General features: G+C 52.1%; 1 protein-coding gene across 1 annotated transcript in view; it reads left to right on the top strand.

Annotated features, from left to right (window-relative positions):
• The first annotated feature begins 10,957 nt into the window (after positions 1-10,957).
• Positions 10,958-22,235, top strand: part of RPH3A (rabphilin 3A) — a 41,585-nt gene continuing 30,307 nt past the window's right edge. Inside the window, exons 1-2 of the mRNA XM_087828659.1 lie at positions 10,958-11,033; positions 11,151-11,276. The gene's annotated coding sequence lies outside the window, so the exon portion shown is untranslated. The remainder of the gene's footprint in view (positions 11,034-11,150; positions 11,277-22,235) is intronic.

Below are 22,235 nucleotides of genomic sequence, written 5' to 3'. Positions count from 1 at the left end.
CATTCAACAACTGATATCAAATTAACTTAAATTAATTGAGCACTATGTGAGGCATGGTAGAAGAATACTAGGCACAGTGAGCTGTACCGGCTTTCATGAAAGTTGTTTAAAAAAGACATGAACTTGTGAAGTTGTAATGAACAGGTCTGAACGATGCTACGTTCGGAGAGTTACTGAGAATCTACTTTGGTCCCGGCACCGACTTAGGCTCTGGGGAGACGTGCAGACACTGACTTATAGTGTTCAGAGTTCTCAGCTGTGGTTAAGTGGCATGGAACCCATGTGGACGAGCAGCTAATTCCCACCCCCTTGCTCTTCGTGGTCCCTTGAACATGCCACCTTCTTTCCCGCTTCCCCTTGCAAGCCCCACTTCCTCGGCCTTCCCTCACCTGACCAGTCAAGGTCTTTTCATCGCAAAGGACAGAAACCCAACAGAAAGTGGCCAAAGCAACAACAACAACAATAACAAGAGTTGACTTGTTCAAACAACTGAAGGATCTAATAAGTTGGCCTCAGGTACGGCTGGATCCAGGGACTCAAGTGACCTCATCAGGACAATCTCTTTCCCTCGGACCGGTTTCTCCCTGTGTTGGCTTAGTTCCTCAGAACATTCATTCCTGCTAGTGGCAAGGTGGCCACCAACAGTTTAGACTGAGCTCCATCCATTGCGACAACGCCGGGGGAAAGGAGCTCCTGCTATTTAAGGGTCCCCCGAGAGAGTGTAGGGTTGCCTGTCATTGGGCCATGTTCAGTCACGTGTCCATCCTTGATCCAGTTGCTGTGGCCAGGGAGAGGGACCTTGTTCCATCTCAGTTCGGGTAAACTTGCCTCGCTCAGTCCCCTGGTTGCTTAAGATTCTGTAATAATAAGGACGGGTGTCCCATAATTCATTTCCCCAGTCTCCTATGGATGGACACTTATATTGCTTCCAATCTTATGTTACTACAAACAGTGCTGCAATGAATATTCTTTTACAGCCGTCTTTGAGCACGCGTGTGAATAAATCTGTAAGAAGTTCCTGGAATTGCTGAGTCAAAGGTGCATGTGTTTAAAATATTGATAAGGCCTGCAAATGGCCACTAATGGAGCCGCATTCATTCCCGAGCTCGCTAATAGGACTTGCGAGTGCTCATTTCCCCACATGCTCATCAGCATAATGTGTTATATTTTTTATCTTGAAAATACTTTCTTCTAGTTAGGGCTTCAGCAATATTTTTCAAACCCAGATGTGAGATGTATTTAGTACATTGCGAAGCCAATTTAGTGGGTGGGATTCAGCACAGAACAGAACAGAACCTATCAGAAAACATCACTGAGACAAAGCCAAGTGCTACTTGTGAAACTCTAGCTTCGGTCACCTATTTGCGTGCTCGTGTGTATGAACGGGGTTGTGATGTGAAACGTAGATCTTACCAGGGGTCTGGGTCTAAAGAGTTTGAAAAGTTCCTCCTCCCCTTTCATTTCTGCTCCTGTCCTCGGAGGAGGAAACCGTTCTGATGCAAATCCAGCCCACCCTGCGGCACCCAACCCCACCTCGCCCCCTGCCAGGTGCAGACAGCTTCTCAGAGGGCCTCCGGGAGGAATGCTGAGCGCTTTGTTTCACACAGCGGGAGCTGTCGCATTGAGGGCAGATGTGTCTTCGTGCTGAGGGGCTGTCCTGTGCATGTCAGGCCACTTAGACTCCTTGGCCCCAGACTCTCCTGGCCGGGAGCATCTTCCTAGTCACCGCATTGCAAAAAATGGCCTTGCTCGCTTTTCTAAGCTCCCCCTAGGAGGCGCTGTCCCTTCCCAATGGAAAGCCTCGCAGCTGAGCTGGGTCATGGAAGCAATGGCTATAGTTGTACTTTAACAACTTTTTGTCTCAATCATTTTTGCTTTAAAAAGTCCTTCTGACCTCAGAGTCTTCAAATTTGCTATGTCCCCTGTTTGGAACATTAAGCCCCCATCTCCTCTACACACACACACACACACACACACAAGCACATAGCTTGGCCATTTCCCCTATTCATCCTTCAGGTCCAAGCGTCACTCGTTTCGGGCGGCCTCCTGTTAGAAACTCTCTCTCCACGATCACCGTGCCTTCCTGTTTCTCCTTACTGTGTAAACGACCTGACCCTCCATCTAGTGTTTATGCTCCTCCCTGAGGGCAGAGACACCAGCTGTCCCACCCCCAGGTGCATCCTGAGTGTGATATCTACTGTCTAGGAAGCACTCCCTAGATATTTCTAGAAGGAGTCATTCATATATGTTCTCATTTAGTATCAGAAGAGGTACGGATGGACCAGTGCCCATTTCCTAAGGGAACTAAATAAGCCTTCTTCCTTTGGTGACGGCGGCTCTTTGCTGTCTGTGAAATGACAGGAAATTCTGATGAATTGTCCCAGACAGGCATATCAGTCAGGGCCCTGGCAGGCACAGAGACACACTCGACCCAGGAAATCTGCACAGCAGGAAGGGGCTGTTTACCAAGAGAGGAAGTAGACATTGCAAGGCCCCTTGCAGCCCAGGCTCCTGGCCAAAGCAGGACACAGGCCCACACAGTGCAAGGCGTGGAGAAATTGGCCATCGCGTGGGGGACAGAGCTGCAAGAGCACACGGCGATGTCGAGCCGCATTGCAAGGGCTGTGGGTACTGGGAGAGGCAGAGGTAGGGTCATTTTTGCAGCCAGCCACGCTCATCTCATTATGTGGAGATCGCATTAGCACTTACTTCTTGGACTTCCTGTGAGAATTCAGCGAGATCGTGCACACAAAGCAGCGACTGGAGCCAGGCTCGTGAGGTGCTCAGCAAATCTTAGCCGTTGCTGCTGCCGTCATTGTGATCATTAACATTATCATTATGATTGATCCGAGTCCTCCCCAGCCCTCAGAGTCTGCTCAGTGCAGGCCTTAGGTTCAGGTCCCCTTGTCACATCTGCTCCTGCACGCCCGATGGCCTTCCCTCTTAATAAAGGAGCAAGTCAGCTTGTGGAAAAACCTCCGTGATTTCGCGAACACAGATGCCACAGCGTGTTAGCGTCCTCTGACCACTAGCTGTCAAGGCAGCCAGAGCAGAGATCTATTTAAAGACCACGGAGATGCCTTTGCCTTTTGCCGTCAAAGCCAGGCGAGGGATAGAGACACATCTGAACAGGAGGGTCCTGATAGGAGACAGACCTTCCCGCTTGCCATCTGCCTTGACTCAGGACCGGGAAGTCATTGCCTAGTGAAGTTTGATCATCTTGTGTTCATTAAGGATGCCTCCAGCTAAACGTTAATGGCGTATTTTTATTTCCAAAGGAGAGAAATGGAACCTGGAATTGGAGGTGCCTCACCGGCTACAATGTTGCTAAATTCTATAGTCCCACTGACAGTGCCTCAGCTGGCTGAGGGCTCTTGATATTGAGCTAAGAGAAAAGAGATCAAGGCGTCATGGCTTTGTTGGGCTCTTCTTTATGGCCGGCTCTTGTTTATTGCGGAGCAAAGAATGGCCAAGATGCTTTTCACCCTGTAGGATTAACCTCAACAGCCGTCGCTATTACCTGTCTGACATCAGCTCTTCTTCCAAGTAGGAGGCACCAGCATTTGCAAAACAGAATCTCCGCGTAGGAAAAAGAGTAGAGTGAATTTATTGATAGAAATCCCCGTGAATTTTAATTTTTGAAAAGAGGGGAAATACCTTCTTTTGATCCCATCTCCAAACAGAAGCAAAGCCGGCGATGAAATGTGTTTGTGATTCATCAGAAAGCAGATGGATTTTATCTCTCTTATTTTTAGAAGGTGGCTGTCTAGGTACTGGGCTCTGGCGAACAGCACAGGGGTTATATTTGGAAATCCTAATTGGGAGAGGCTTTCTGTAAAAAGCAGCCTAAAGCCAAACCGACTCCCACGGATGCTTCCTTGGTTCTCTCTTTTTTATCTTCAATCCTTCTGACACCCTGAAAGTCATTCACACATAGAATGAAAGGAATCTGTTTTGCCCATCCTTGATGTTTACGTGACTTTGTAGTTCTGCTCCAGAAGCCGCAATCTCATCCTCTGGCCGACACTTAGAAAAATGGTGTCAGAAGAAAATTATGAATTTATTATTATTTTTAGTTGAAACGCTCAACTCAAATAGGCTAAAGCAAAAATAAAATAAAAGGAATGTATTCACTGACATTATGGAAAAGTGCAGGAGCTTCAGGCATGGCTGGATCCAGGGGCTCAAATAATGGCAGAAATCATTTTCTTACAACACTCTCTATTTTGCAGAAACTTCAGTCTCAGGCTGGGGGTTGGCAAAGATGACCCTCATCAGCTCCAGGCTTACATTTTACCAGCTTAGAAACCCCAGTCTGAAAGATATACCTCCTTCTTAGAAGCACTAGCAGAAGTTTCAGATAGGGATCTTACGGGCTTGCATCAGTCACATGCCTTTCTTGGTACCAAACAGTGTCGCCAGGGGCATGAAATAGATGGATTGGTTTGGTGTGGGCACATGCCAGCCCCTGGAGTAGGGGGAGGCAACAGCTCCATCCAGACTTCAGGAACCAACTATGGGGGAAGGATGATGGACCCAAAGGGCAATCAGGAGCAAGGAACATCCTGACTAGGCAAAGGTAAAAGATGATCTTTGCAATAATGTGCTAGTCTGGGTCCTCCAGGAAGCAGACTCCACGATGGGACATGCACATAGTTTCCAACTTGTCATTGTGAAAAGCAAGGCCGTGATGAGAACCTTTGCCCCTTGTTATTTCCATAGGTTAAATTCCACGAGAGACTCTCATGGGTCGGGTAGCAAGTAGGTGTGTGTCATTTCTAAAGTTTTGGACACAGAGTGCTAAAGGAAGGCTGTGCCAGTTTACCTTGCCACCTGCATCAGCTAATCTGACGTCGGTCTGCTGCCTGAAAGACGGAGTTTCCGCAGCGCGGTCCCTGCCTCGCCGGGTGCGATTCGTGGGAGAGCCAGCCTCTGCCTTTTCCGAGCCTGCTGGAGATCTGTCGTGTCATGTTAGGATTACATAAGTGTGATGCTGAGAAATCTCCCCGGAGGAGAGATGCTCCCCAGATGTTGGGGCAGGGAGGGAGAAGAGCTTGGGGGGCTGAGAGGTCGGTCACGTGGCATGCCCCTAACCCTGCCCCCCATTTCCCTGGTCTCCGTGGAGGTGACCTCCGTGTGGGGTGACCTCCCCACCCCACACACGTAGCAGAAATAAGTGTCCTCTCCATAGTATTTTTTAGAGCTCTTGTCACACTGTTTTGTGATTCGGGGGCCTCTTTTCTGCTCTCTTGGTGCCTGTAGCAGGGAGGGGCCGAGTCGTAATCATTTCTATATCCCCAGCATCTGGCTAGTGATGAAAAAAATAATGAAATGAGAATAATAATCACAATAATGATAATAGAGCTAAATAAAATGAGAATAATGTTTAGCTATTATTGGGGGCTGAGGTGAAACCAGTGCACGTAGAGGCCTCATGTCAGGGAAGAGAATGCTACTGAGGTCCTGGAAATAGAAGGGAAAAAAAATCAGACTTACCCTGGCCCTGCATTACATCAACTTAAGTACATTTGCAGAGAAGAGAACCTGATGTCACCCCTGGAAATGCAATGCAGTGTTTTCCTAATGCACTTTACAATAAATACGCAACATTTAAACCTTAAAAAATGTTTGTCCACAGACCACCAAACATCATTTTCTGTATCTCAGCAGAATACGTACCATTCTTTGGAAAACTGTTCTCTTTAATAATAATAATTATTAATAATAATAATAAATAATAATTATTAATAGCAACAATAAAAAATAAAGATGAGACACATGGGGCTCCCTGTGTCCCAGGGACCATTCTAAGTGCTTTTCTGTATATTAGCTAATGTGATTCTAATGACAACCACACGGGGAGGTGGTGTTACCCCCCTTTCCCAGATGGCCACACTGAAGCACAGAGATGTTTAGTAACTCCCTCCAGGCCACGTAGTTCATACGTGGAAGAACCAGATCAGAGCCCAGGCAGCCTTGCCCTAAACCTGGCCTTTGACCATTTTATTACACTGTTTGCCGACCCTCCTTCCTCCAGCACCTAAGGTAGTTGGGCTGGACGCTTAACTAGGCTCCTTGAGGAAGAAAGGAGACTGGTTGAGCACCCAGCACACAGTAGGTGCTTCATAAATGGTAGCTGCTCTTTGTTGTTCAGGATATACGACTCTCGTTGACGTCCATTACCTCAATGAAACGTCCTGAGCACACTGGTCGGAAGGTGGGGAAGATGGTATAGTCCCATTTTACAGTTGAGAAATGAGGCTCAGAGCATGCAAGTGACATGTTCAAGGTCACACAGCTGGTGAATGGAGGAGCCAAGAATCGACCTCGGAGCTCCGGGAAGCAAGTCCCCGTCTCTGTCCCCTGGCAGTGCCTTGCATGATCGCACCGAGTTGACTTATTAATAAATACCTGCTGACTTGTCTGATAAGCTTGTCTTGCCTAATCCTGTGGTATTTTGTCTGTAGTTGCCCTATTTTCTTCTGCAGGGGCTAATGAGCTTCCTTAAGACTTGCTCCTTTCCCAGTGGGAAGGGGTCTGTCGAGACGCCTGGGCCAGTCTCGGGGACCCAGCGGTTCTCTCTCTCTCTTTCTCTCTTTTCCTTGCTCCCCCGTGTCTCCGCTGCATTTACTTGTTTAGTCTTTGACAGGTCCCCTGGGATGAGCTGTGCCCCTGTGACATTCCTTCCCTTTCGTGTTCCTGATGATGGCATTTCTCTGGAGGCTCTTAAAAGAGAAGGGTGGGAGGAATAAAGCGCGGGGAGCCTGGCGGCGCCATCCGGCCGCAGAGCTGGCGCCTGGCGAGAGCTTGCAGCCCGGCCCTTTCCCTTCTGTGTGCACACGCATGCAGGTGCAGGTGCACACGTATACACGCAGGCACGCACACACACACACTGTGTTGTAGGGGTTGTGATGTGCCTGAAGCATGGGGTCCTCTGTTCAAGAGAGAGCTCAGTCATGATCCCTAAGGCCGAGTCGCTGGGAGATGATCCCTAAGGCTTCTCTTCGTAGGCTCCTCTGCAGAGTTGCTATATCCGCTGTGACAGATAACAAACTTATGGCTTAAGACAACACAGCTTTATTATCTACCGTCCTGGAGGTCAGAAATCCTAAAATCAAGGTGTTGGCAGGGCTGCGTTCCTTCGGGAGGCTCTAGGGGAAAATCTGTTCCCTTTGCTCTTTCAGCTTCTAGAGGCCGCCTGTGTTCCTTGGCTTGCGGCCACTTCCCTCCGTCCTCTAGGCCAGCGACATAGCAACCTCTCCCTCTCTCTCTCTTTCCATCTCTCCCCCCCCCCACTTCATCATCACCTCTCCTCTCTGACCTCCTGCCCTGCTTTTTCCCTTATAAGGGTTCATGTGATTATACGGGGCCCACCCAGGTAACTCAGGGTACTCTCTCCATCTCAAGATCCTTAATCATATCTGTAACGTCTCATTTGCCACATGAGGTAGTATATTCACCACATCTGGGGATTAGCACGTGGACATCTCTTGAGGCTACTTCTTCTGCCCCATTTTCTGCTCCACTTGCCAAGTGAAACGGAAGCTTTTTTTTTCTCTCTTTTTTTTTAACATTCTTTCTTTCTGGGCTATCTCAGTCCCCATCTCCCCAGGAGACAGCACAGCACAATGGGCCCTGAAACGCACAGTTTAGATTCCCATCCTGCCGTCCCTGCTCTTCCTAGCTGTGTTACCTTGGGCAAGTCACCTAACCTCTCTGTGCCTGATTTCTTCATCTCTAAAACGAGCAAGTAATGTAACACAACCTCATTGCGCTGCTATGTCATGAAAAGCACTGGGGTGACAAAGCATGTCACTTGGTGGATAATATGCACCAAAAATAACCGGGAGAGACAATGATCGTTAGGGGCGCTCTACAGCATGATAGTTAGAAACTTGGGGGGCCTTGGTTCAAATCCCAGTCTCACCGCTGGTGAACAAAATGGCCTCAGGCTGGTTGCCTTAAGTGTCCGAGTCTCAGTCTTCTCATTTGTAAAATGAAAATAAAACACCGATCGTCTTAACACATAGGATTGTTGTGAGGATGAGAATGAAACGGTGCACGTGAGCCACCCGGAGCGCAGTGGGTGGCTTTGGTTGTGAAGCTCATCACCGCCCCCCTCATGGCCCTTCCTCCCTGGGGGTGATGGAGAGCCATCCTGGGCTGCCTCTGGACTCACAGAACAAGGACAGGACAGGACAGGGCAGCTTGCTGAATCCGGGGGGCCCTGAGAAACCCTTTGCAGTGGCCCGGCTTTGGGGGGAGCAGAGCGAGGCCGGCTCAGCCTGAGGTTTCTGGTTTCCCGGCAGCTCCCTGCTGCAGCGCTGTCAGAGGTTACAGCAGAGGCTGCTTCTTCGGACAAAGGGCTCTCGGGACAGAAGAAAGGTTTGGAAATGGTGACAGGGACGTGGGGAGAGTGGGGGCAGAATTCCCCAAGAAGCCAGGGCTAGTTCCTAGATGGCGTGATCACCAGGGAAGGTGCAGGGTTCTGGCTTCAACCATATTTTCTTTTTGAATTTTTGCTGCAAAGCCCTGTTTCCGTGAAGGCTTGGGCAGGTGCCCAGTGTGCAAAGCAGTTAAAAGCACAACTGCTCTAGTTGAAACCAGGGTTTGCGGGGCGGGGGGGGGAGGAGGGCAGCAACTTGAGTCTCCTTTTCCCTCCCATGGGGACCTCTCGGGGGCCCCATTTGAGAAAAAAGCTAGCAGGGTGGCAAAAACATATGGTTTGGAGTCAGGCCGGGACTTGCCTCCCTGCCTTCCTGCCTCACCACCGCCTGGCTGTGTGAGCTGTGTGGCTTCGCTTCCTCTGGCTGAGCCTCAGTCTTCTCGGGTGAAAATGGGGCAATAATAGCACCTGCCTCGTGGGGTCGTGGCGACTGGTGTCAGTCGCTCTAAAGTGCTTAGAACGGTGCCAGGCACATGATAGGTGTCTTGGCATTTAGCAGGTGGTAGCTGTTTTGATTCCCTAAGAGAGATCTGAATTCTTGACGGACCCTCCCAGAACACATGTCTCATGCCCAGGGAAACTGTGAGGTAGAGTAGACATTCCTTGGGACCGGGAGCCAAAAGGTTAGGGAGCTACTTGGGTCCTGATCCCGCCACCAGCAGCCTGTGTGATTTAGTCTCTCTCTGGGCTTCTTGAATCACTTTTCAGATGTTTACGGAGGGCCTACTATGTGCCTGGCACTGTTCTAGGCACCAGGACAACAGACCCTGGCCACCGAAAGTCTGGGTTCCAGATTCAACTGTGTCACTTCCTAGCTCTTTGGCTGTGGGCTACAGGTAATGTCCCTAGCAGAACGGCTGGTGCGTAGTTGGTTCTCAATAAATGATAGCTGCCTTCAGCACCACCGCCACCAAAATCAGTGTCCTCAGCGCCATAAAGACCCCCCCCCCCCGCCATCACCGCCGTCATGAGCATCATGTTCGTGATCTATAAAGTGAAGCTCTAAAAGGTCTCTCAGATTCTGACATTTCGAGTTCTGCTTTTCAAGGGGACAATTAAGTGGCAAATGTGGTAGCTCAGCCCGAGCCGTCCGAGTGGCACACTCTAGAGGAGGGTCCCCAGTAAAGAGGCTTCTCCTTCGCTTTGCAGAGAAGGTCTGAAGACACCTTGTCCTGCCTGCCCGTTGCCCATAGTAGGTGGGACCAGGACCCTCGAGACCGGGAGCGCTGGGCGCCGTGGGAATCGATTTCTCTTTGTCTGTCTCTCCTTTTAACAACTGTGTTTTCTTGACCATGTAGTGATTGCACTTCAGAAGGTCCGTCTTCATCTTTTGGGGGTGGGTCTTTGGCTAGGGCTCAGTCGTCCGATTTAGACCTCCTGTGATCCCCCAGCTTCATCCTGCTCAGACCACACGGGGAAGGAGGGCCGGGCGCAGACCATCCTGGGCCGGCTGTCAGTTCCTCTGTCCCTCTGTCGAAACATCTGAGTCGTGGGACAGGCGGTGGGTTGTGGGATCGTAGCAGCTGACATGTCGTGTGTTCTTGGTTTGTCGCCTCTTGCTTCCTATCTTTAGGCGGATCATAACCTCATTTTATAGATGCAACTTGGAGGCGTTAAATGACTTTTACAAGGTTGTACGGAGGCCGGACCCAGGTCCCAGAAACCTGTCAAGTGCTTACTCGACTAAGCCATCCTGTCCCTTAAAATTTTCCGTTTCCTAAGGCTTCTCTTTCCTACTCTGAATTCCCTCGGGGGCTCCCGAGGTCCGGGTCAGAAATCTGCAACAGTGTGGGCGAGGACAGGTCAGCTGGGCTGATTTCTTTAGGGAAAAACCACTTGAAGGCTCCCACGCTGGGGTCAGACTCTTCTCGGAGCGGCGTGGAGCAGTGAAGGTCTGGGGGCCTGCGTGGGAAAAGGGGCTCTGGAGTTACGGCTCGCTTGTGCCAAGAGTGACAATATTAGAACAAGTGTGTGGCAGGTAGGCTGCCGCTGGCTTCAGATAGCGAGACGTCCCGTCCCCCTCCTTCCCCTGGGCTCCCCCTTACTGGCGCTGACCATCCAATAACTTAACTTGGCTGCCCGAGGGCCCCCTTCCCGCCGCGCCCCCCTCCGCGTCCTCGCGCCCATCGCCCATCCCCACCGCCCTCGCCCCGCTGGGATCTCGGGGCGCCCAGCCTCGCCTCCCCGCCTCCCACCTCTCTTTCTCCGGGCACCTCACATAAATCACGGGTGGGAGGCAGGCTCGGCTCCCCTGCGCCGGGCAGCCGCCGCCCCTCCCTCGCTCAGCACCGGGCTTTGCAGCAGTGGGGGCAGAGCCGCTGGTTTCGGGCACCGGGGAAGCAATTGATTCGTCCGCTGCCAGCAGCCGGAGTAGCCTACGCGGAGGGGGGGGAGGGGGAGGAGAGAGAGGGGGAGAGAGAGGGAGAGAGGGGGAGAGAGAGGGAGACTTACAGAGCAGAACCTTCATCCATGTGCAGGGCAGCCGGAGGGAGCCACAGCCTGCCTTGCCCACCAGCTGGCCTGACTTTTGTCCTTCTGGCAGTGGCATCGCTTTTCGTCTTGGTCCTGCCTGATTTAGGGATAGTTGGTGCGTGCGTGCATGTGTGTGTGTGTGCGTGTGTGTGCGTGCGTGTGTGTCTCTGTGTTGGCACTTCGATTTTATTTCTGGAAGAGTAAGAGAGTCAAAGGAACAATTTTCTTTCAGGCACCTCGGCTGAGCTTTCAAACCAAGTCATCGGGAGTTAACATCTTCCCACCCAGCAGGGAAGGGAGGTGCTGGCGAGAATTTGGCTCCCCCGGCTCATTCCCCCTGCAGTCCCCTGGTGCGGTGGTGAGTGGTGTTCTTCTCGATCGCGCAAATGGGCTGGGGGGTGTTGGGGTGCCGGTTTGCGGCTGCGATGAGGTGTGTGCTCGAGCTGGTGGGATGGAGGGTGGGTGGGAGGGGAAGGGTGTTGGGGAATGACCACATTTATTTGCTATTTATTTGTTTTAGCTATTGCGATAAAAACTGTGGCTTCAGCCCAATTCGCCTTCTCCTTTGCAGCAGGAGCTGCCGAAAGTAACAGGCAGTTCTCGGAGTGAATTAACCCTTGGTGGGGCTGGCTAGCCCGGCATGGAGGGTCTCTCCGGGTGTTCCGATCTAGGGGGTGGGCACCTCGGCCGCGGATGGGAGAGGGTCACCTGAGGCCGGAAGGTTCACCCTTGCCTCAGGTCACCTCGGCACACCAGGTGAAGCTAGCATCGGACAGGGCTCAGATTGTACCATCTTCCAGGGATAGCCGAGTAATTTTGTCGTGGTGGTTTTTTGCAAGCTTGGCTGTTCTGAGCTTCCTGAGATGAGAGACCTGGGAACCATGAAAGGACCACATTTTGCTTGGAATAAGTGGTTGGACAGGCCAGCTGCCCGCTGAGCAGACAATGTTTTATTTTCACAGGTGGTGTCACCTGTAAGTGATGGTATGGGGGTGGGGGGGTGCCTCCTGGCCACCAGCCCGGAGACTCCATCCTTGAGTCTGTCTCAGAGCAAGGAAGGGAACACAGTTTGTTCCAATGCTGGGGATGGGCTCTGAGCTCCAGCTTCTCATCTGTTCCAAGGTAGAGCATCCATCCCCTGCTGTAATTGCTTTATCTGAAATCCTGATGGGATCACCAACCTGTTAGTGAGTGGCAAGTGCAGGTTCTTTGCAAGTGAATCCAAAGACTCACATTTAATTTTAAAATGCCTCTGTTGCTCATCTGCGACTCATCAAAAGGGGATTTCTCTTCGCTTCCAGCTTTGATCACATCTACCTTTCTGGGAATGAATGCCCCTATTTTTAGCATCTCAGGGGTGGCTTCAGTCTTCTGAATCCCAAGGCTTTCCTCTTTAAGTCCTTGCTCTTGGAGGTGGGAGGAATTAAACCTCAGCCCCAGAAACTGGCAAGCCTGGAACGCAAGCAGGGCCCACTCAGTCATTTTCTTCAGCCCCAGAGCCAGGGGGCGACGTGGAAATCCCGGGGTATGCGCCTGCTTGGGCGGGACATGTAAGGCACAGAGGGAGGGTTCTCAGTGGTTAGCGCCCAAGATTTGGGCCTCAGATCCCAGGCTTCCTTCTCTGGGTGACCTTGAGGATGAAGTTGCCTTAGTTTCCTCTCCAGGAAGGCTCAGGTATAAATGATGAATGTGAGGAAATTTGGTTCAAATAAGGAGCCACAGATCTGGCCATGGGTGGTATTTAACATATTGAACTGGGCATTGACTGGTCATACTGGGCCATGGCTGGGGCCCCAGAGTAGGGGATCTTAGGGGTCCCCTGCAGTGCTGAGTGTTAACCTTTGAGGGTTTGGAATGGATGGGGGGTGGGGTGGGGGGATCAAGAGAGCAGCAGGGGCCTCCATGCAACATCACCGTCTGGCACCGGAGTATTTTAATATTTTAATGACTGGTTCAGCCATGCGGTGCGTGTCAGCCCAGCCTTGGCAGCCAGGACCCGGGTGCCCACATGTGAGTGCTTTACAAGCATCTCCTTGCCGTCTAACAGCCTCACTTCTTTGGGGGTGGCTAAGATCCAAGAGGCAGCCTTCCCTCCTCCCCCATCACATTTGAAATGGTGCATTGTGGTGCGCCAGGGAGAGGGAGACGGGAGCTTCTGGGATGAGCCTTGCACTTGGAGAGGGAGACCTGAGTTCTGGCCCTGGCTCTGCCTCCCCTTTCCAGGTCTCAGTTTCCCACTTGTGCAATATGGTAGTTGGTCTAGGGGACCCCCAGACCCCTTCCAGCTCTGAGGTTTGTGGCTGTGTGCTAAGTGTGTGTGTGTGTGTGTGTACGCACTTCTAGGAAGGGTTAGCACCGTCTTTGGGAATCTATCACATGTGTTGAGGAGTCCCTGTTTGGGGTAAATTGGGGTGGGATGGGGGTCTCTTGTGAGAACTCTGGTAGGTTCCTGGAATCCTGTGCTCAGGTGGAGAGGGCTCTGCTTTATGTGTGGTGGAGACAGATGCACAGACAGATTTTGTGGCACATGAAGGCTCTTTAGAGACTTATCGCGGGGTGACAGTAAGGACCCCTTTGAGAACCACCATGCTGAAAAGATGCATATTCACTCAAACACACAACATCAGGGGGTTTGTGGGCCCTCCCTAGGGCCCATCTGAGCACCTCAAGTTCAGAACCTCTGATCTAATCTAACCCTTTTGGGGGGGTTGCCCAGAAAGGGAAAACAACTTTCCCAAGACCACACAGTAAGTCAGGGCTCAGCGATATACGAACCCACCACCATGAAGAGAAGGCATCGGCCCTCACCCCCGGCTCCGGTGGCCCCCACTTCCCTCACCCAGCCTGCGACATGGGGGAAGGAGAGTGGCACCTGGCCAGCCCGCGATGGTTATATAGAAACAGCCCGGCGACGAGTGTGGGCATTTCCTTTCTCACTCGCACAGGACAGGCAGGGCCAGGGTCCCGCAGTCCGCAGGGTGGCCTGGAAAGTCAGTCCCCAGCTTGCTCTGCTCGCCCCTTCCTTCCCGCTCCCACACGTCCTGGCTGCTCAGGGGGCTGCTGGGGGGTGTCTTTGTAGCATGTGGTTCTTGCTCTCTATTTACCCTCCCCCATCTCTATATATATGGGTCCTAGAGAGTTTGTGACTTTCTAATAAAAACCACTGTGACATATGGACCTGTCTCCTGCTCTCTATCCCCTTCAAGTGGGGAGCTGGTCGTAAATGCAGACAAATCGACAGCCGATGGGAAACCGAGAAGCCAACAGCGCAGTTTATTTCTGTTAAGCGCTGTGGCTGGAACCTGGGATAAAAATAGCCCCGGGACCCAGTCGTGGTGGGCTGGATGGAGCCGATAAGCTTAAATTATTCAGCTGCCCCCAGGATGGAGGTCCTGGATGTGCCGGGGAGTGAAGGAGGCACCCCGGCCTCCTCTTCTTCCTGATCCTGTCCCCGGCTGCCAGCCGCCTGAGCCTCCAGGGGCTGCGGCCTGGGACTCCGGGAGCAGCCAGACCTGAGTTTGAATCCTGATTGCAATGTTTCCTTGCTGTGTGACTTCAGGCAGGACCCTCAACCTCTCTGAGACTTAGTGTCCTCAGTCATACGAAGGTAGTTCAGTGTGGTGGCTAAGAGCATGGGCTCTTTGGGTACAGATCCTGGTTTTAGCACTTTCTAATTGTCTCACTTGAGCTCTCTATGTCTCAGTTGTTCCACCTGTAAAGTGGGAATCATAAAGGAATTATGAGAACTTTAAGAGTTAAAGCTTGCAAAGTGCTTTGTCTGGACCTGGCAAGGAGTATAAGTGTCCAATGCATGTTAGTAATGGGGGTGGTGTTGGTGACGCTAACAGTGAAATTACTCCTGACCCAAACCCAAATGGGATCAGGGTGAGGGAAAGGAAGGTGACTCCTTTCTGCCAGTCTTGTAGCTTTGGGACCCAGGAGAGAGAGGACGTGGCTTGGAGACAGGAGACTTCCCACCCCACTTACTCCCTATGTGGTTTTTGTGCAGCTGCTGGAGGTCCCTGGACCTCAGTTTCTCCATCCACTAAATGGGCATAACGACCTCCTTTCCTTAAACCTGGGAGGCCCCGAGGGTCAGGGCAGCTGTGAGTGTGGTGGGCAGGCTCTGCAGGAGAAGGTCCAGAAGGAGAAACACTCTGGGCTCTTCTGAGTCTTTTGTTTCTCCAAGTCCTGGGAGGCTTTTGCTGAATCATCCCCATTCACCAGCTCAGAGCCTGTGCATTGTTCCTGGGATGCCTGAGCTTTCCCTCCCTCCAGGCCACGGTGCTCCTGCACAGGGCTCCTGCAGGGGCTACAAGGCGGGATCCTCCAAGGCCAAGGCTGTGCAGTCTCCATTTTTGGAGTCGGGGTTAGCACACAGCTCAGCAATAACTTGCATGCATGCATAAATGAATGAATACATGAATCAATGCATGAATGAATGAATGAATGAATGAATGAATGAAAGAAACCTCAATTGATTGACTAATGGACAGGTCAGTTTGGGGAGCTGCCTTGGCCTATGGTCCGGCCAGAGGCCTGTATGCAGTAGGCGCTTAGTGTTTGTTGATTATGATGAGTCATTGGTGAGCTTTGGAAGGACTTGGCTTTCAGCCCACAGACCTCTCTCTCCTCCTGCTGGGATATTCATTGACACTTACTTGTGCATCACGCATGTGTATTGAGTACTTACAGCATGCATGGCACCCTGGTGGGCACTGGGGATAAAACGGTGACAAAGACCCAATCCCTTTGGGACTTAGATAAAGTAGGAGGCCACTTATAACAGGTGATCTTTTGGGGGGTGGTACTTAGTCACCTTAATACACAGCTCGATGACTTCCGAAAGTCCCTCGTTAAAGTTTCGTTCTTTGTCTCCAGGCTGTTCTTGGATTCAGAGCAGGTGCTCTGGGGTGGGGTGACGCATGCAGCCTCCTCATTAGTCATTTGCTCCTGAATGCGGATTGTAAAATACTTGCCCAAGAGCGAGGAGAGAGCTCTTTTGGAGTGGGGAGGGGAGTTTGCACATTCTGATCTTGCAGGTGAAAGAGAGGGCAGGGGCAGAGAAAGGCGAACACTGCTGGGTGTACGTTCTGCTGGGGGATGAAAGCTCTAGATGTGAGTCCTGGTCCGTGGTTCAGTGGTTAGAACATTGGCCTGCACACCCAAGGGTTGCAAGTTTGACCCCCGGCCCTGGTTGGGGCGTGTGCAGGAGGCAACCAATCGATGTGTCTCTCTCACATCACACATTGATGTTTCTCTCTCCCTCCTCCCTCTCCTTCTCTCTGTCCCCCTCTCTCCCTCCCTCCCTTCCACTGTCTCAAAAAAAAAACACCAGACTAAAAAAGCTCTAGACATGCACGAGAACCCAAGGCCAATTCTCAGGTTGCACCCTGTCCCCGTGCCATCAGGAACTCCGAGTGCAGGACCCTGGGGCCTGTGTTTTCACAAGCCTCCACTGCCATAGGCAGAGTTTTTGGTTTATGAAATGCAAAACATTGTTACAGGCGTCAGCTAGAACAGCCCTAGGTGTGTTGGGAGCCTCAGACTTTCTGCCAAGGTCCTCCCCCTCCCCAGCATCTCTTAGGGGCTGAGCAGAAGAATCAGGCCAGCTGCCTCCCGGACACCATGTACCTTCTGCAACGGGATCCCTCAGGGTCACAGGCGCGTGAGCTGGACCTAGCAGGGCTGACCGTCCCCTGCTAACCTCACAGCACTCTGGGGGCGCGGGGGGGGGCTTCCTTCTCAGGCAGGACCCAGGGACGCAGGCTCTCAGATAGCTCAGGGACAGGGCAGCAGTGATGGGCCGCCTGGCCTGGCCTTCGGGGCTCCCCTGAGGCCAACTCAGCTCCCCATTTGGGCCGGGGAAGTGTGGGAGATGACAGTGCTGTGCCTAGGCCCCAGGCTACCGTGTGCAGTGTCGCCGCCTTTTCCTCGAAGTAACTGTCTTGCCGTCATTAGTTATAATGACGTGATGCTCGCTTAAATCTCATTGTCATGGAGCCGCGTCAGGCTGTGACTGAGCAGCCCGGCTCCGGAGCAGGACGACAGGCCGCAGGAAGCTGGGCGCGGGCCGCCCCTCCCCGGGGACCGAGCACGGGGAGACTCGTGCGAGAGCAGCTAAGGCTGTTTGGCCCCGAAGGCTTTGTTTGGACAGCCGGGGAGCGGGGGGTTGCTCGGCTCCCAGGACAATCCGCGGGAGCTCAGTCAGCGGCCTGCTGTCTGTCTGTCTTCTTTCTTTCCTCCTTGTAACGCACCTACACAGTGCGGAGCAGCGGCTTGTGAATGGGAGCTGCTTTCAGCGGAGAAGAGATTATGTAAGCGGGCTCCGGCGCCAGCGGGGACAGAGGGGCGGCTGGAAGGACGGACGGACGGTGTCTCCCAGTCCGCAGGCAGGCCCTCCCGCGAGGTGCCCGCAAGGAAGCACCTGTGTGGTCCCTTCTGTCCCGGAGCCTGGCCCCTGGCCCTGCTCCCCTCCACCTGCCGGCTTTTCCCTCGGGCCCTGCATGGCTGGATTAATCGGTCAGCTCTAAGCAGGATATTGGAACTTGGCGAAGGCCATGAGGTCACTGGAAGTGGCTGCCACCGTGTCAGGCTGGGGTGTCTGGCCAAGTCTTTCTCCCGAGGTCCGCGGCTTGGGGGCTTGCGGGGAAGGCCGTTGGATAGGATGGGAGATAGAAGCTTCTGACATTTGTGGCTTTTTTCTCGGATCATTAGAGACCTACCTGTTGTTCACCAGAGCCGCCAGTGCCAGCCCAGGCCAGAGGGAGACATCCGTCCTGAGCGTGCGCCAAAGGACCAGCGCAGGCCGACACCCGTTCAGGGCAGGGCTGGCCCCTGGAGTGCAGACCAATGACACACCTTCTCTGCCTTTCAGAGAGGGACACACTGCTGCTGCTTTAGATTTTTTTTTTTCCTCCTGTTTATGTGGAGAGACCCTGGTCCCGTGCCATAGTCAGCCACGTGGGCCACCTGGGTTTCTTCCTCCAACACTGACATGGCCTCTGGAAATAGACTGGTGGCTGCTAAAAGGCTTGTCTTGGCCCTGAACGTGCTCAGAGGGTGAAACGCCACAGAGCCTGCTAGTGGGAGTCCTCAGGTGGCCAGAGAGGCCCCAGAGGCACCCCAAGGCCCTGGGATTGAGCAGACTCCAGCCCTGGAAAATTCTCCCTCTGGTTGTCATGGCAGCAGGTCTGGGATGGGGGCCTTTATCCCACTGGGGCACCGCAGGGCTGTCATTTCTGGTTGACACAGACTGTAAGGGTGGCCTCCGGTCTCTATTGTAGGGTGGTCTCCGATCTTGGTGGGGGGTCTCCCCATCTACTTTCTGTATCCCACAATCCTCTTGCTAGAAAGACCACTGGGCTGAGAGTCTCTCTATTTGGGGTCAAGTTCCAACTGTGCCACATGGCAATTGTATCCTAGAGCTGTGGTTTTGTACAGGAAGTGAATGGATCAGGGGCTTGTCCACCAAGTCACAGAGCTGTCACGTGAGCTGGACCCTGAGCTTTGAATTTACCTGAGTGATCTCCTTGAATCCTCACAAAACCTGGGGAAAGAGGCCTTATATTATGCCCATTTTGCAGACCAGGACTCTGAGACTGCAGACGGCAGAGAGGTCTCAGTTCCCCAAATTCACATCGTCAATAAGGGTAGATTCAGGGACTCAGATCTTTTGGACACTAAAGTCAAATACTGAATTTTCACAGCAGAGAAATGAACCTCCCAGGGCCTCATTCCTCTGCTCTGTAAAATGGGGTAACAATCAATCACTTCACTTATCGTTCAGGGTCGTGAAAGCCAAGCAGTCGAGAAATGCTTCTTAACAATATAGAGCTTTGCAGAAATGGGTTTGTAGTCTTCAGCTCCTCCTGGCTGAATCCAAAGCATGAGCGTCATTCTGATGAAGGACTGGCGCGCACTGACCAGCAGGAGGCAGTGTGCTCAGTGGGTAGAAGCACAGCCCCTGCCTCCAGACCTTGGGATTCTGGCCCGCTCCTTGCCAGCCTGTGACCTTGGGCATGCTACTTGCCTCCCCGGCCTGAATTTATTCACCTGTAAATGGGAAAAATAATAGCCCCTCCTTCATAGAGCTGCTGTGAGGATTCTATGAGTTAATACAGATATAAAGCACTCGGAGTGCCCAGTACATGGTGTATCATATAAATATTAGCTGTTTATGATCACATAGAACTTAAATGTTTAAGGAAATTACGTCTAGAGTCAATGTTGTTTCACAAAAACCTTCTGAAGGGGAGAATTGGAATTACTGCTATTTACAGGTGAAGGAACTAAGCCCCAAGGAGGTGAACCAGTTTCCCAAGGTCACACGGTGAGTTAGGGACCAGAAAAAGGTTTAGACTTCAGGAATGACTGTGGCCAAGCCACAAAGCTCTGAAGCAAAGTAGATCCTCCAGGCCAGTGACAAAGTGTAAATGCAATAAAAAGTGACAAAAATGGCAATCACAGACAGGCTGGAAAAAGCAGATGGTTAACTTGGTGGCCTCAGGGTCCTTCCTGAGGGCTGTGAGTACTTCCAGGTGGGTGCAAGTGGACGCCACACCTGCTCCAGGCCACAAAACACCTGGCCACCAGCAGGTAGCTGAGGCCCCACAGGAGAGCTGGGGAGCTCCCGGGGAGACAAACAGTGTTTGGGGGGCTAGTTCTCATGCTTTCTTGGAAGTTGGGACCCCTCCCAGCTTCTGTCCCCAGCCCCCTGCTTGAGCCATCAGCAAACCTCTAGAAGGGGCCAGAGGGATGGACAAGAGAGGTGTGGAGGCTCCAGAGATTTGGGTAATGGGGAAAAAGTGAAGGTCTTTTATAAAACCAGCTCCGCGGCCTGATCTTTTTTAACCTGCTTAATTACATTAGGCCTCTGTCACTATCATCATTACCCCGGCCCCGGCCGGCAGCTGGTGGAGCAGCAGAGTTCTGCAATATTTAAGAAGACCTGCATTGCAGGCGAAGGGTTTAGGCCGCACGGGGAAGCAGCCGCTGCAAATTCTCGGGGACAGTCTCTTATGTGGTGGATTATATTTTAAAAGGAGAGAAATAAGAGAAGAAAAAGCCTCCCGGCCCTCAGGCTACCCCTGAGAAGAAGGTACAATTATAACCCCATTTTCCAGGCAAGGAGAGTGAGGCACAGAGGGGCCAAGGTCCCAAGCTAGCAAGAGGCAGAGCCAAGACCAGCCCAAGGGAAGTGTCCCGCTTTAGTTACTTCCTATCAAGTGGGTCCCTAAGCTGAGCACAGGTCGGCTTCCTAGGAGGGGTGATTATTGAGGAGAGGTCCTGCAGATGTCCCCAGAAGCCCCAGGTGAAGTGACTGTGGGAGGAGTGGAGTGTTACCTCCGGCTCCTCTGGCCTCTGAATTCAGACCCTTCACAGAGCGCCTCCGGCTGGCTTCATGTCACAAGAGCTTGGTTTCCCACTCAAGGCTCCTAACGTCCCCAGGTTGCGTGGAGGCTCACTGGGGACACTTTAGTTTCCTTTCTTGATTTTCATATGGCAGCGTGGACGTGCAAAACCTGACCAAAACCTCAGAAATAGCTGCAAAGCCTCGATTCCTCTTTTAAAGAGAAATTACCCTCAAGCTTCCCTTTCTTTTCTGAAGAAAGGGCTGGAAACCAGGGCCAGGGGAACTCAATCCTCACTCACCCTCAGCCTGGAACAATGAGACCCTCCTGCTCCCCACACCCGCCCTCTCCGCCGCCCCGTTAATGGCAGAAACCGAGCTGGCGGCCTGGCTGGAGAACGAGCGCCTGCAGCCAGCCCCGGTTCCCGCAAGCCTTTCGCCTCCGAGCGCGCCCTGGGCGCTGGAGATGGAAAATACTCTCATAGACCCATTTGCTCCCGGCCCTGGCTCGCTATCTCGCCAGACTCCAGAGAGCCCGGGGGCCGGATGGTTCCCGTAAGTCTCCCGTCCCTGGCGGGTTCTCGCCGGCGTGTCTCCTCCGGACAGGTTCCCCTTTTCCCGCTTCGCTGGCTCTGCCCCAGAAAGGCGATGGCGGAGGGTCGGGGATCAGCGTGCACCTTGGGGTGCTCGTGGGAGGAGCCTGCCGGGCACCAAGCCACAGGGACAGGACTTTGCAGGCCCTTGGCCCTTTTCCTCCCAGATCGTCTCTGTATCAGTTACCTCACTGTTTCCCCCTTGCCTCTGTCACTCTCTGCAAAATAATCTAGAAACCAGACCCAACGACTACGCATTTGTGCCACTTAATAGTCTTCATTGTGAGAGGGGAAGGGGGAGGTGAGGAGCGCTTGCTGATTAGCCTAGTGTTTTATATACACGTATATGATATATAACATATTACATAGTATGTATATAATATCTGATATATCATTATATATGTATATACACTACATATATAGCATAATATCTATATTATTAAATGAGTTAATACTGCTGGCACATGCTTAGTTCCAAATAAAGAGGAATAGTTCATCATACGGCCAGTGATGAGGGTCCTAACACCCGCCAGTCCTGCTATTATCACTATTATTATAATCCCTGTTTTTCATATGAAGAAACTGAGGCACAGAGAGGTTTAGTAACTGTCCTAACATCATACAGCTAGAAAGAGGCAGAGCTGGGATTTGAACCCTCTCGACCTCTACCCCTCTGAGCTGTCAGTGATGAGGGTCCCAACACCCGCCTGTCCTTCGTGATGGTGACGACCAGAGGCTTTGTGAGTCGCATACTTGATGTTCCGGTGGCTGTTTCCAGGGGGACACGGGGAGCGAGGCAGGAACTCTGGTTCATTCATGTTCTCCAGCCAACGCTGAGGTTCGTGTTTCTCTGACTTTCCCCAACCTGGTGCCAGGAAGGCCTGGGCAGGAGAGGGAAATAGAGGGAGGCAGGTCTCTAAGATCTATTATTCATGGGAACTAAGAGACGCCTTTGGGTTTTTTTTCTGGGCAAAATCATCTAACCCAAAGCCTGTTTTATAATAAATATTGATCTCATGGAATTTAGTATGCGTATCGCTTTGGAACCATCAGAAAGTAGAAGAATCATAAGTCAGACCTTTTCCAGACACACACACACAGCATTTTTTTAGAAGAAGCAAAGAAATTAGTCTTTATTTTTAATTACTGCCAGCTCTCTCATCCTGACTATAAACACTGCCACCTCATGTCTTATTAAGTACTTACTTCTGCTTTTAATTAGTGCTGTTTATTGTCACTGAATTTTAATTGTCAGTGCAGGATTTCAGCGGGCCTAGGTGTAGAGGCTTCACAAATGTCTCCTGTCCTCCTGCAAGGCCCGAGCTTGGGTGGCAGTGCCTCTGAAGTGGGGGGAGGGGGTTACAGGGAGTGG

The sequence above is a fragment of the Miniopterus natalensis genome, chromosome 20 (genome assembly GCF_054644295.1).
Source record: "Miniopterus natalensis isolate mMinNat1 chromosome 20, mMinNat1.hap1, whole genome shotgun sequence".
Taxonomy (NCBI): domain Eukaryota; kingdom Metazoa; phylum Chordata; class Mammalia; order Chiroptera; family Miniopteridae; genus Miniopterus; species Miniopterus natalensis.
Note: the sequence above shows the minus strand (reverse complement) of the source record. Positions and strands in the feature narration are given on the sequence as shown.